We start from the raw sequence: 13,734 nt of genomic DNA, 5'->3' as shown, positions 1-13,734 counted from the left end.
ATATACAAACGTAGTTTGTGAGTAGTGACAGACCTCTTATTATTTACTGATGGAAAGGCACCCCAGCTCTGATAAAATTGATCTAATTAGCATGTAATATAAGCCCGAGAAAGGTAAAGACTACCAATCTTGCTAACCTGCACTTTTAAATTGGTTTAAATTTCACTTAATGATAATTCCTTGAAACTTAAAGACACCGATGTTTTCGTTTCTTCTTCTTATCTCCATTGTGCTTGGAAATATGAAATGTTCAGAAACAGCTGTAGGAGTCTCTCCTCCTTGTGACTTGCTCCAGAGAAGAAAAATAGGAAAGACCCCCTTCCTTTGCCACTAATATTTAAGTCCAATTCACAAAGTCCCTGGAAAGAATCCTAAGAATAAAAGCATACATTTTCTTAAACCATCACATTTTGATATGAGAGAGAACAGCAAGGAGATACAGCATCAAATACTATTTTAGAAATGATACGTACAAATGCGAATAAAACAATTCTATCTTTTCTGGCCATTTTGAGCATTTCTTTGGAAATTTGAGTTGCTTTTTCTTATCGCACGGGTAATGCATTACCCTCTTTTTCAGTTCTTTCTTTTTTTTCCCTTTCATATTTAAATTGTGCTTCAATGAATCTAGAAACATGCATTTCTTGATAAAATCGTCAAATAATGAATTTATGATGATCTCTCTGCTTCGTGGTCAGAGAATCTCTGACCTTTGAAAAGGTGGAATAGTTTTTGCCATGTTTAGTGAAGCACAAGCGAGAGGCCCCATCAGCCAATTTATGTTTGATTTTATCTCAAGCGTGTCAGGGTTGATTTGTCAAACCTAGATTAGAGGGAGAGAGAGGCAGAAATCGGAACAATTAAGGGTTGTTTTCAGGCTGAATGATACACAAAATCCATAAAGAATTCTTATTATATTTTCAGTATAACGAATGGGATTCAGAATTTGGCGTAATAAGTTGATGTGAAATATAGTTTGGACTGCAGAGCACAAGAGGTTCTGGAATTCGTGAGACAAATGGATGTGGGTAGTTTTATGTTTACCAAGCTGAAAAAAGGCCATTTTTGTTTGTGTTCTAAGGAGAGGTACATCTGACTCCCTCTTTTAGGGATTTAAATTTACACATATAAAAATACTAGTCCTATGAGAAAACATGAACGTTGTTTGGTTTACAATACAAATCCTCTGCTGCATTATTTGCTGTAAAACGTGACTCCACTTAGGATCCAATTAGTTATTTGGCACCCTTTTTAGGATTTGCTAGAATCACGTATTCTGTCGGGGAACCTTCTCTGAAGCCCAGAAGTAATCCTCTCTTGGGTTTCATTGGTCATCCAAGCTCTTCACCCCACTGCAGCCCCAGCCTGCCCTTCTGTTTAGTTGTCCAGGCACAGAATCATTTCATGGGCTTCTGTAAACATCAAATGGCAAAGCTATTGGTTGCACATTGAGTGTGCCCGGGAGCTCTCACAAGAGCAAAATAAGGAACATAACAGAATCGGGGGCGCTGGTGGGGAGGGAGGATGGAAGAAGGGAGCTGGTGTAGTAACGTGGTGCGTGCCGACCCGAGGCGTGTTTTTGCTGGCAGCTTCTTTTCTTCCTTTGCCGTCTGCTAGTGCATAGACATTGACACCCCACCCAGTATGCTATGGCAGAGAGGTGACTCCACAGAGGATCTGAGTTCACGTGTTTCCAAGTGCGCTACCGATTTTCTAATGCGTTTGTCTCTATCTTAAACTCTCGTAAAGTACTTTTGTTCTGCTTAAAGAGATACAAGTCTATTTTTGACTTCACCGAGGACAGTTCAGTTTTTCAATGAGTGTAATGTAGATTCATTTATTAAAGCACAGTTATTCAATAACTGAAAGAGATTAGCTCTTTAAAAAATAACTTTCGGCCTGGTTCTACAACCAACATATTAATCAACGTGAGGCTGAATTCTCTTATCTCCCCCTTCCAGGGGAATTCGGATTCTAGAAAGACCCACTTCTGCAGGGGTGTGATAGAGAAAATGCAGAGAATAATTGGTTCCATTCATTTAAAACTCTTTATAAAACCATGAGGAATTAATTCATATTCAAAGAGAACTGAACAAAGCCTCAGAGAAAGCCGTTGAGTTTTTTTTTTGCAGAATTTGGGGTGGGGATGGGGGAGAGGTAACCCTTTAGCAGTGATGAGTAGAGTTTTTCATAGAAAGTTCATACATGAAAATTTCATGTATCACTCCGGAATCTCCAAGCCTGCAGAAAGATCACCATGTTGGACTTATATGTTTTATTTTATAACACAAGCCATACAAACATGTGTATATATGTGATATTCAAGTACATTTATATCTGTGATTCTCAATCACGGTCGTGTATCAGAATCACTTGTGGAAACGATTGAGTCTGGACAGGATCGGCTGTGCTGCAGCAACAAATGGTCCCCAAATATCATGGCTTATTACAGCAAAGACTTAGTTCTCGCTCACTGTATGTATTCATTGTGGGTCACCCATGGCTCCGCTCCCTCTTGTGTTCCCTATGACACAAGGTGAAAGAGTAACCTCTAGTTAGAACACTGCCGATTGTCATGGTGGAGAGAAAAGGGAGAAGCTGGCAAACTTCCAGCTGGCTCTTGCCACCACTGCTCAATTTCATCGCCCAGGGCAAGTCACATAGGGCTTAATGATGGGTCTGTGGAGTATGGTTCTCTCCAGGGAGACACAGAGAATCTTTGTGAATAATAATACCATCTCTCACAGGGACATTGAAGGGATGCAAATGCCCTGATTGACTTCAGTCTATTAAGTAAGAATTTCCAGATGGGATCTGGGGAACCGTAGTTTTAAAAGTTCTCTAGCAGGTATGATGAGTAAGCAAGGTTGGGAAACACGGACTTACATGAGAAAAGTCTGTTAGGTCTTTATGGGGATCATTATTAGTTCTTGTATTTGTTATTTGAAACATTAGATTAATGCATGTTTTATTCTTACATAGTTATATGATTAAATAATGAGGAGAATGTGGGGTTTCAGAAATTTTCTTTTACGTTTCAAATATCCTTTTCTGATAAGTCAATTAGCATAAAAGAATGAAATGGTCTAAAAGTTGATGTTTGCTGAATAGAACCTTGTGATTTATTTGAAGATAAGAACACCCTGTGGTTATAAAATATAAAACAGGGATGAGGTCAGCATATAGCAAAAAAAATTGTAAGCCAGTCAGGTTCTGCTTGAGAGGCATAGCCTCACCCTCTGAGTGTTTGTTTGAGCTCGATGCTAACATTACAGTGGTGTTTGCACCATCTGTGTAGGTAAAATAAATCATATGTTTGTAGATATCATAGTGTGGGGTATTATGACCTAATAGTACATAGGTTAATTCCATTCGAATACTCACTGCAGGTAGACAACCACGTGAGCCACACTAGTGCAATGGAAAGGACAAACACTGGATTCAAATTAAAAATGTACTTTTTGAGTCAGCCCTAAATACTCATAACATTCTTTGTACTGTCTCCTATGGCAGTCTTCTCTTTTATTTTATGAGATAGTATTCACTCTGTACTGGGGGCATTGTGGTAGACTTCCCAACATCCATCCTCCGTTACTCCGATAGGGAGGACCTATGCAGTTTGCAGCACTGACTCCATTCCAAGCTTCAGTGTGGGGCTCTAATTGGATTAAACCAATACCAACTCCCTGGCCTCAGTCATTGGTTTAGGTGACTCATGCCTAAGCCAGTCAGATCTCAGCAATTCCTAACCACAGAGATTGATTCAGGAGTTGTTCAATCAGAATGAGCTGAAGGATTTTGCTGATAATCCAGGGAGATGATTTGTCGAGTTTTGATATAAATGAGCTGTCAACATGTCTGGGAGTATGTTTGCCCACCTACCCTGGAATTGACTATTCGAGAGCATCAGGACCTTCTTTCACAACTTCGTCAGCCTCAGAAAATTTGGTCTCCTGCTTGTGGCTCCAAAGCATGCAGGAAGGTGCTCTGTTAGTTTTCTCCTGCTAATTGTAGATACCTGGAGTGACTTGCCAGTGTATACTGTGGTGGGTTCACATTCACTTTTCTTCTCATTCTGGTATAAAACAGTAGGTGTGGAGAGCAGTGATTAGTCCTTGAATCACCTGCACCAGCCTGTTTTTTGGACCCACAGCTCTTCGGGGAGTGAGGAGGGTAGAGAGGAGGATTGGAAAGGCCCTCAGATAGTATTGACTCTGGTCCCTTAATCTGATAAAGCCCCAAACCAATCCCCGGAGAGATGAAATGTCTTTTCCAAATGACTCTAGAGCTAAGTAATACTAGAGCTTGAGCTTACAAGTGTGTTCTGATTCTTTAGCTACTCACATTAGGAGATGCCATATACTGAGAGTATTCCAGCCCAGGGTACCATCATCCCTTATCTGAACTACCACAGTGGCCTCCTAACTCCTGTCTTCATATCTACCATACTGCCCCTAATTCATTTTTATGCAAGAGTCTGAGGGATCCTGATACATCAACATTAATTCTCTTGAATGTCTTTGCCTGGTGCCAGCATCCTGACCCAACCTACAGCCAACCTATGTAGCTTATCTTGGACCAATTCATTGATCAATCTTTCCTTTTTTCTCTGGAACTAGATAAGTCTCATGAGTTCAAATACCCAGATAAGCAATGCTGTCCACCTCTGTGTACTATTTCTAATTTGTTCTGTCATTCCATTTAATAGTGAGGTCAGTCATTCTTAAATAATCATTTAGTTTTTCTCAAATTCCCAAGTTATTCATATGGTTATAAATAAACTTATATTGATAAGATACCATATATAGATATCCTAGTCTGATGACCCTTATCGATGTTTATAGTCACGATAATCAGCACTCAGCTCATGGAGAGTAAACAAAATGTAGCTTATTCCAAGATTATGTCTCTTTGGAAATATTCATATTCCATGTAGTATAGACCAATGGTTCTCAACTTAACATGATTTCGTCCCTCAGGGGATATTTTGAGTCTGGAGACATTATTTATTGTCATGATTGTTGGAGAGGTACTAGTGGCATCTAGTAGATAGTGACCAAAGAAGCTGCTAAACACCTTTCAATGCACAGGACAACCCCACCGCGACAAAGAATTGCCCAGCTCAAAGTATTAGTCGTGCTGAAGTCAGTAAACCCTGGCATAAATCATGTGATTTTTATGCTAGTAGGCTCTAGCATAATATAGATGCAATTATTTTCTTTTTCCCCATGTTGTCAATGTGGATAAATTATCACCATGTGAATAAATGTCAGTCAACTTATTTGGTAGGAAGTATAAGTCTATATGCTGGTAGGAAGAGAGAAGAGAAATGTAGAAAGGAGCAGAGCGGAGAGGCATTTTATAATTTGTAGAAGACAAAAATCACTAAATTATGATTCCGACAATCCCCTTCCTCCATGGAAATTAAAGTAATCAGTTGCTCCATGAAGTTGTTTCTGGAAGGACAGGGAGAGAACACAGCCAACAGCCTTGGGCTCATAATTTTTAACTTCTCTGGAGCTGAAAATGGCCTCAAAACCAATGAAAAATATCTTCCTGTCAAAAGCACCCCAGCTGAAAAATAAGGGTTTTATGGAGGATAACCTGTCTGTAGGTGTGTGTGTGTGTTTTTTTTTTTTTTTTGAAGCTTCTATAAGATTTCCATATGCAACAATTATAATCTCTATTTGAGGTCTTCCTGAACGCAGCGACTCATAGCTTCTCTGGATTTTTCTGTAGGTACTTTTATGGGTTTGAAGAAGAGAAAAATGTGGCTCAACACAGGCAAGCGGACATAACATGGAAGATGGGTGGAACAGAAAGGCAAAGGGTTGGGATTAAAGAAACAGGGATGTTTTAGGTGGACCGTGCAGGGGACGGAAGGGAGAAACTGTCAAAAGTCTCTTCGAGGAGACCCTGAGGGAAAGTGGGAAGGGGCAGTAAGGCTGGCAGCAGGAAAACAGAAGACAGAGCAGGGAGGCATTCATCATCTTGCAGGAAACGGAAGGGCCTCCGCCCAGGCAACTGCAGGCATGCCATCTTGTCAATTACTGTGAAACGTAAAAACTCCAGCAGCTGAAACCAATGTGGTTTCTGTAGTGTTGGAAAGTAGCGCCTTTGGGAGTTTCTGAAAGAAGGTGTGGAGGAATGGGAAAAGCCTGGATGGCCCAGGATTGGTACGCTTGCTGTCATGCAAGATGGCATAGAAGGACATGAGTTATGACCTGTGAGTACAGGCAGACTGCTGCAGCTGATCAGCATGCCATCACATTCAGAAATACTCAGCCTTTTGGCCTCATTTTTGCCATTCATATTTTTTTGTGCTATGACAGTTTTTGAGGTAAACATTGGAAGTCATTTTCAAGCAATTTAAAACTTACCTTTTTTTATGAAGGCCCCTGGACTTTGCATCTTTATTCCCTAGAAGAGTTCTTTGGCACATAATATGCGCCTAGGAAGTGTCCAATGAAAGAAAGCATATTATTATCCATTAACACCTTACGGGAATTAATTCAGCACCTTAGATCACATGTCATAACCAGATTAGGAAGCGGTTTTACGTCAGTGAAGCCAGGACGTAAAACACATCAGATGTGGGGCAGGTCTTTAAGATGAAGAGACAAATCAGAATCACCTGTGTCCTCTAGAATCTAGCAGTCATCACAGCTTTTAAACAGTAATTGCAGGGACAAGCTTGGTGTTCATGACTTAGCATTCTCATTTTGCCCATTAGCTTCCAGAGAACCAAGACATGTTGGAATTTCTAAGTGTGTTGAAGTGCAAATTTAAACCAAACTTAAAATAAGGCTGAGGTGTGCGAACAGATCTGGAGGCTTTGTTTCTCTCATAGCATCTGCAGTAACTCTTGTCAGGTGATAAAATATTTCGTGTCTTCAAACATCCCTTGCACCATGAATCAGTGTGCGAATTGGAACAAACTTAAAGGAAAACAATTTGGCACAGGTATCAGAAGCTTTAAAACTGTTCTTAACGTTCGAATGACTGATTACTCGCCTAGGAATTCAGGGGAAGGAAACAGAGATGTACATACGTAAAGGTGTATCATCAAAGAATGTCGTTGACACATCAAAAATTGGCAAGAGACAAATCCAGAGACCTAGGAAATTGGCGTAACTGGTTAAATAACTTATGTACCTTCATTAGATGTAATGCCAACTAGTCACATAAAAACAAACAAACAAACACGTTTTCAAGACCATTTAATAATGTGGGGTCGTTTTTCTGATACTTTCAGTGACAACGTAGCTTATAAAATGGTATACTTGATAAATTCCATTTGTTTGTATAAAAATCAGAGGCCACAACATAAACAAAGTTAAGTGCCTACTGGTTCTTCCCTCCAGGTGATAGGCAAATATTTTATTTTGATTTTTTGTACTCTTGAACATTCTGCAGTTTTTGTTTTTATTCTACAATAACACGAGTTAATGAAGTAGTTAGAAAAAAAAAACTTTCAAAACTCAACTTTGCCTCTTTGCTTTTGGTTATAAGATTTGCAAATTAAAGTAGTCTTCTCCCCATTCCATAGGCCATGGGATAAGGTACAGAAGTCAATGGGAACATCATTTACTGTCCTAACAACTCAGTGACATAGGTTCAGTGATTGTCTCTATTTTACATATGAAGATGCTGAATTTAGAGAAGTTAAGTAATTCTTATCACACATAGCAAAAAAAGGTGTCCAAGTTGGAACTCTGAACCAGGTCTACAAAGCCAGGTAGATAATATTCAGTTTACACTCTACTTTAGAAAGCGAGTTTTTAAAGTATGAACTTTCTAATGCCCAACAACGTGGTATGTATCTTAACAAATGCAGTGAAAGAACATTAACCATGAGATCAAGCTCTGAATTTTGAAGACAGGTCTTCACAAGTCAGTTAATCCAGCACTGCAGCGAAATATGCAATTCTTCCTGCAGCCCAAAGCTGTTTCCATCAATATGAAAAATGAGACCTGAAATTTTGGTTGTCTGCTCCACAGTATAGGGTGGTTCATGCCCTGTGATCGTCTTAGTCAGCTCGAGCTACTAGCAAAATACCATAGAGTGGGCGGCTTAAGCAACACAAATTTATTTCTCACAGTTCTGGAGGCCGGAAGCCCGAGACCAAGGTGCTGGCAGATTTGGTGTCTAGTGAGAGTCCACTTCCTAGAATATAGATGGTAGTCTTTTCGCTGTGTACTCACATGGATAAGAGTGTGAGAGCTCTCTGGGGTCTCTTTTACAAGAGGCACAAACATTCAGTGTACAGCAGTAGCCTTAGCCTTCTGATGTGACATGACTCAATGATTGACCTCACTTCACAATTTGTAGCTAAAAAAAAACCCCCAAAACTAAAAAACCAATGCTATACATTATTTCTGCAGGGTCCATTGCGACAAATGCCCTTTTATTAAAAATTTACTTAAGAAAAATGATTTAGAAAAATGAACAATTTTGATATGTCACAAAACAGAGATCAAGGTGCAGTGTTTGAAGAAGTTATAAAACTGTGGCCTCACGTTCATGCATAGAGCCGCTGCTCTTGTCTGGGCAATTTTGGAAAATAATGAAATACAACAACAAAGAGGAAAATGCCACAAAAAGCTATACCAAAACCTAGGTTTTAAAAAGATATATGCTTCAAACGCAGGCAAATAAGGTGATTTTTATATGCAAAGCACTTTCCTTTTGCATGTGAAGATGTTTAGAATGGAAACTATAGGTGTGGCTTTACAAAGAAAAGCTTCCTAGTCTACAGCCATGCCACCCTGAACGTGCCCGACCTCGTCTGATCTTGAAGCTAAGCAGGGTCGGGCCTGGTTAGGACTTGGATGGGAGACCACCTAGGAAGACCAGGTGATATAGTCTTTAAAAAAAGAAAAAAGTAAAAACAAATCTTCTTGGTGTAGCAGCTATTAACACTTTATTTATGGCATTGTGATCTAAACTTCTCCAAGAACCAAAAGACAAAGTTTTTATTGTATCCTATTTCTGAATAATATGCAATTTTTTTTCTTCCTTTTTATGGGTAAACTGTACAACTGGTGACAATTTTCCCCAAACCTATGACCATTACCAGCATCTGAATACACATGCATGAGAGTTGGTTGGAGTCCATTTGGGTTCGCTCAGAAACAGACTCTGATCTAAGGGTTTGAATACAAGTAATTCATTTGGGAGGTGGTCACAGGACATGGTGGGGGTGAGGCGAAGTGAGAGAGAATTTCTGAAATAGGGTTCGCTATCAAGCAGATTATCACTGTGGATAACTATGGCTTAATCGTGCTGAGCATTCCAAAAAGCTGGATCGAACAGGTGCCTCAGAGTTAGCCCGCCTGAAGAACAAGGGAGCTGGGTTGTTCATACACCAATTCCCATCAGTCATTGGTTGAGGCAGCTCCCAGGGGATATAAATTCCCCAGCTGTCCCAATTGCTAGTGCTATTGCAACAGCAATGCTATCTCTGGCAGCCAGAGAATGTTCTCAGGCAGAAAATAAGGCAGGTGCTGGCAGTTGGGAGTTGGCTGGTACGCACTAAAATGGTAAGAATGAGGGGACTGGGGTAGAGTGCTGCCGACAGCATCTGCTACAGATTTATTTGCCAAATTTGTAGTTGGATCCAAACTATATTTTCTCCTGCTGCTCTCTGAAGCTAGGAACTATACCTAGAAAACTTTGGGGCTATTTTTTAAAGAACAGTTATCCGATGCAAATATGGCAAGAGATTAAGATTTGACAGTCTTTTTGTAGGGGTGTGGATGTTCTTTTGAATATTCTCTGCTTTTCTGTAAACTTGAAACATTATATACTAGCCAGAAAAGAAGTGAAAACAAAAGATTAAGGGTTTTGTATGTGTGTGTGTGTGTGTGTGTGTGTGTGTGTGTGTGGCATTCGTATTTTTGCCATTTTTTGGAAACAAAATTGTGCAGTCGAGTGGCGGAATGTGGATTTTTTTCCCCTCGTGGAATTTCAGTTTGAATGCTGAATTTTCTAGTTCTAATTTTGAATTCCATAGTGGCACACACTGTGCGATTATGTTAACTTTAGAAACCTAATTATCTCCTTCCCTTTCCAAAGTTTTGGGCCAAGAAATGAAGCTTCTCCAGCAAGATGTCCGGAAGTATTATCTGGTATGTTTTAAGTCCAAGCCGTCAGTCAGGAGCATTGAACATAAAACTCAGACCTAAGAAAGAGAAAGAGAGAGAATTGCAGCTTACAAGACTTGGATTCTGGAATTTTGTATGTTTGTGTGCACATTAAATTCATGTCAAAACACAACCATGTGTAACATTCCAAATTTCTGGGGGAGAAAGTAATAAAACAAAGAGCCGGCGGATTTGTTATTAGTTACCTGACGAGGTCAGGAGGCAGATAGCTTGGACGATGAATCAGCACTAGCTTGCCCCATCTTTCTTGGACAACCTGGCTTCCAGATTTCTCTACACTCCCTTTTTTGCTTGGAGGTGAGAACAGCCTTAGGCCAAACAGAGAAGAAAGCAAAGTTTGTCTTGGGAACTCCCTCCTTAGCACTTCTGTGTGAGGCCAACCACAAGCTGACAAACCCTTTTAAAAACAGATGATCCATTCACTCCGTTTAAAATGCAAAAAGTACAAAAGAGTTTACATTGATAAGTCTCCTTCTTACCTTCCTTCTTCAGGCACCCACTTCTCCCACCTGGAGGCAGTCAACACAGACAGAATGTTTTATGTACCATTCCAGTAACATGACAGGTCTATACAAACAAGTATGTGACCATGTTTTTTTTTAAAAAAACAGCATAAAATGCACATGGTTCTATGCCTTACACTTTCCGTTGAAGACGTATATTGGATATTGCATCATACCAATATATTAAAATGTTCTAATTTGTAAAAATAATGCATAACATTCTATTTTATGGATGTACTGTAATTTACCAAAATAGTTAATAGGCATATAAGTTCTTTCAAATATTTGGCTATGGCAAGTAACGCTACAATGATTAAGCTTCACATGTGCTGGTATTTGTAAAATAAATTCCCAAAGGTAATCTCTGGGTCCAAAGGTGTATGTATTAATAATTATGACAGAAATGGCTAGATCGCTCTCCCTAACAGCGGTACTGGTTTAGACTTCCTCCAACAATGTATGGGAGTGCTTATTTCCCCCAAATTCTCACCAACAACCTGCAATCAAACTTATCTTTATAGTCGCTGAATTAACATATGAGAAATGGTATCTCAATGTGCATTCGATATATATTTCTCTTATTACATTTTCACTTGTTAAAAGTAATTTTTGACATGGGAAATGGGTACTAGAAGCTCTGAAAAGCCCTGTTGGTATAACAGCCAGAGTCTGGATAAATTTCAACATTCTTTTTAATGTAATCCTGAGTATCCAATAAAGGGAAGGAAAATTATTAAGGCAAAATGGTGATGATAATATAATAACAACAACAACAATAATAAGCGTGATCAGACCAGGGAAGTGAGCAAAAGAAAGAGAAGTTTTAGAGTTGCCTTGGCCACAGACATCGCTATTACAGCAGGCAGGGCCAAGTCGGGGGAGAAAAGTGAAAAGTGGGGGGTGCTGGTGTTGAAACTCCTGCATTGAGCCAGGACCCTGGATGGGAGCTCTGGGTGAAAAATAACATCATGGTGATAGCGATAAAGATGACGATGATGACTATAAGTAGGTCCTCCTTGGTTAATCTATAACCACAGACTTGATGTCACTTAGATTCTGATATTCAGATTTATGCTAGCCCTAAATGTGAATAAATTAAATTAAAGTAGTTCCAGATAAGTAGCTCCTGGAGTACATCAGAAGTCAATACAAATCTTGCCAGAGGAAAGAACAATAAATATGAGTTCACCATAAAAAAATGACAAAATACACGAGGAGACCAAACCAATATGAGTGAGTGAGCAAAAACAGTAACTAGGAGAAGTTGACTACTAGGAATTAAGATATTAAGATTGTCAGATAAAGACTAGGCAAGGACTATATGTCTATGAAATGTTTACAGATGGAATAACAATGAGCAAAGGGCAGGAAATAAAAAATATCCAGGCAGATTTTCAAAAGAACCAAATCAAACTTTTAGAAATGAAAAAAAAAAAATCATTGCAATGAAAAACTCTAGATATATGCATGAATAAGTAGTAAAACTATAAGTAAAAGTAAGGGAGAGATTGCAGGACGTGGGAGGGAATTGGTTTCTGTAGTGGGGAAAGGGCGGGGGTGGGATTGAATAGTAATCCATGGAGCTTTCTGGAGTACTCCTAATATCTTAATTCTTGACGTGGGTGGGAGTTATGCACATATTTGACTTATGGTGACTTAATTTGCTGAATTTTCTGTTTTCACACTGCTATAGGCTGAATGTTTGTGTTCCCTCAAAATTCACATCATTAGGTGATTTTGTCATTGTGTGAACATCATAGAGTGCGCTTACACAAACCCAGGTGGTCTAGCCTACCACATACCTAGGCTATGTGGTCTAGCCTATTGCTCCTGGGCTACAAGCCTGTACAGCATGTTAATGTACTGAATACTGGAGGCAACTGTCACACAATGGTATTTGTGTGTCTAAACATATCTAACCATAGAAAAGGTACAGTAAACATATGGTATAAAAGATAAAAAGTGGCACTTACCATGAATGGAGCTTGCAGGACTGGGAGTTGCTCTAGGTGAGTCAGTGAGTGAGGGCGAGTGAATGTGAAGGCCTATGACATGACTTTACACTATTGTGGACTTTATAACGCTACATCATTGAAAAGTCTATTTCTGAACTTTCCATTCTCATTCGATATTTTTATATATTCACACTAAACCCTGTTTAAGGTGTTGGGATTCTATAATGTGTTTTAATATGTCATAGGGCTAGTCCCCCTTTATTATTCTATTTTTCTAATACTGAATAATGCATTACACTATGATGTTACAGTAGCTATGACATCACTAGGGTGATAGGAAATTTTCAGCTCCATTATAATCTTATGGGACAACCATGGTATGTGTGGTCTGTCGTTGACCGAAATGTCATTATGTGGTGCATACTGTATATCTAATTGAAGTTCCATAGGAAACAACAGACAGAATGAGGGAGAGGAAATATTTGAAGAAATAGTGGCTGGGATTTGCCAGAACTGATGAAACTATGAATTTACAGATGAAAGAAACACTATGTATAACAAGAATGGTAAATGAAAAGAAATTTACTTCTAGACATATAGTTATAAAACTGCAGCCATTGAGAAAGACATTTTTATCCTCAGAAGAATGAGCCGCATAATGGGGAATATCTTTTAAATGTTGGCAGAAAATAGCCCTTAACCTAGCATAGCATTGTATTCTCAGCAAAACTATACTTTGGGGATAAGAATAAGTTGTAGGAGCTTCTAAAGGATTTATTTTAGGATGATGGAAAATAATTTCAGAATCAATGTTTAAAATATAAGAACAAATCGTATACATTTAAAAAAGCATATAGAAATATAAATGAACATTATCTGTATAAATGAACAATGTAAAAATACTGTTGAAAGTCTTTTAGAAAAATAATGTGTCAGATGGCAAGGAATTTTTAGAGTTGTGTTCTAAGATCTTTGAATTTGTTGGGAAAGTTAAAATATTGATTAATTTTATACTTTGTAAAGTATTTATGGTAAGTTTTTAAGGCTTTAACTTCTAAACCAGCAGAAAAGGAAATAAAAATTTTAAAAAATCAGACATATGAGGCCAG

At 38.8% G+C, this 13,734-nt stretch overlaps 1 pseudogene; it reads left to right on the top strand.

Annotated features, from left to right (window-relative positions):
- Nucleotides 1-8,751: 8,751 nt before the first annotated feature.
- LOC112472372 lies at nucleotides 8,752-8,869 on the top strand (annotated as a pseudogene).
- The last annotated feature ends 4,865 nt before the right edge of the window (nucleotides 8,870-13,734 follow it).

The sequence above is a fragment of the Pteropus alecto genome, unplaced genomic scaffold, assembly GCF_000325575.1.
Source record: "Pteropus alecto unplaced genomic scaffold, ASM32557v1 scaffold511, whole genome shotgun sequence".
In the NCBI taxonomy this organism is placed as follows: Eukaryota; Metazoa; Chordata; class Mammalia; order Chiroptera; family Pteropodidae; genus Pteropus; species Pteropus alecto.
This window is presented reverse-complemented; position numbering and strand designations above follow the sequence as displayed.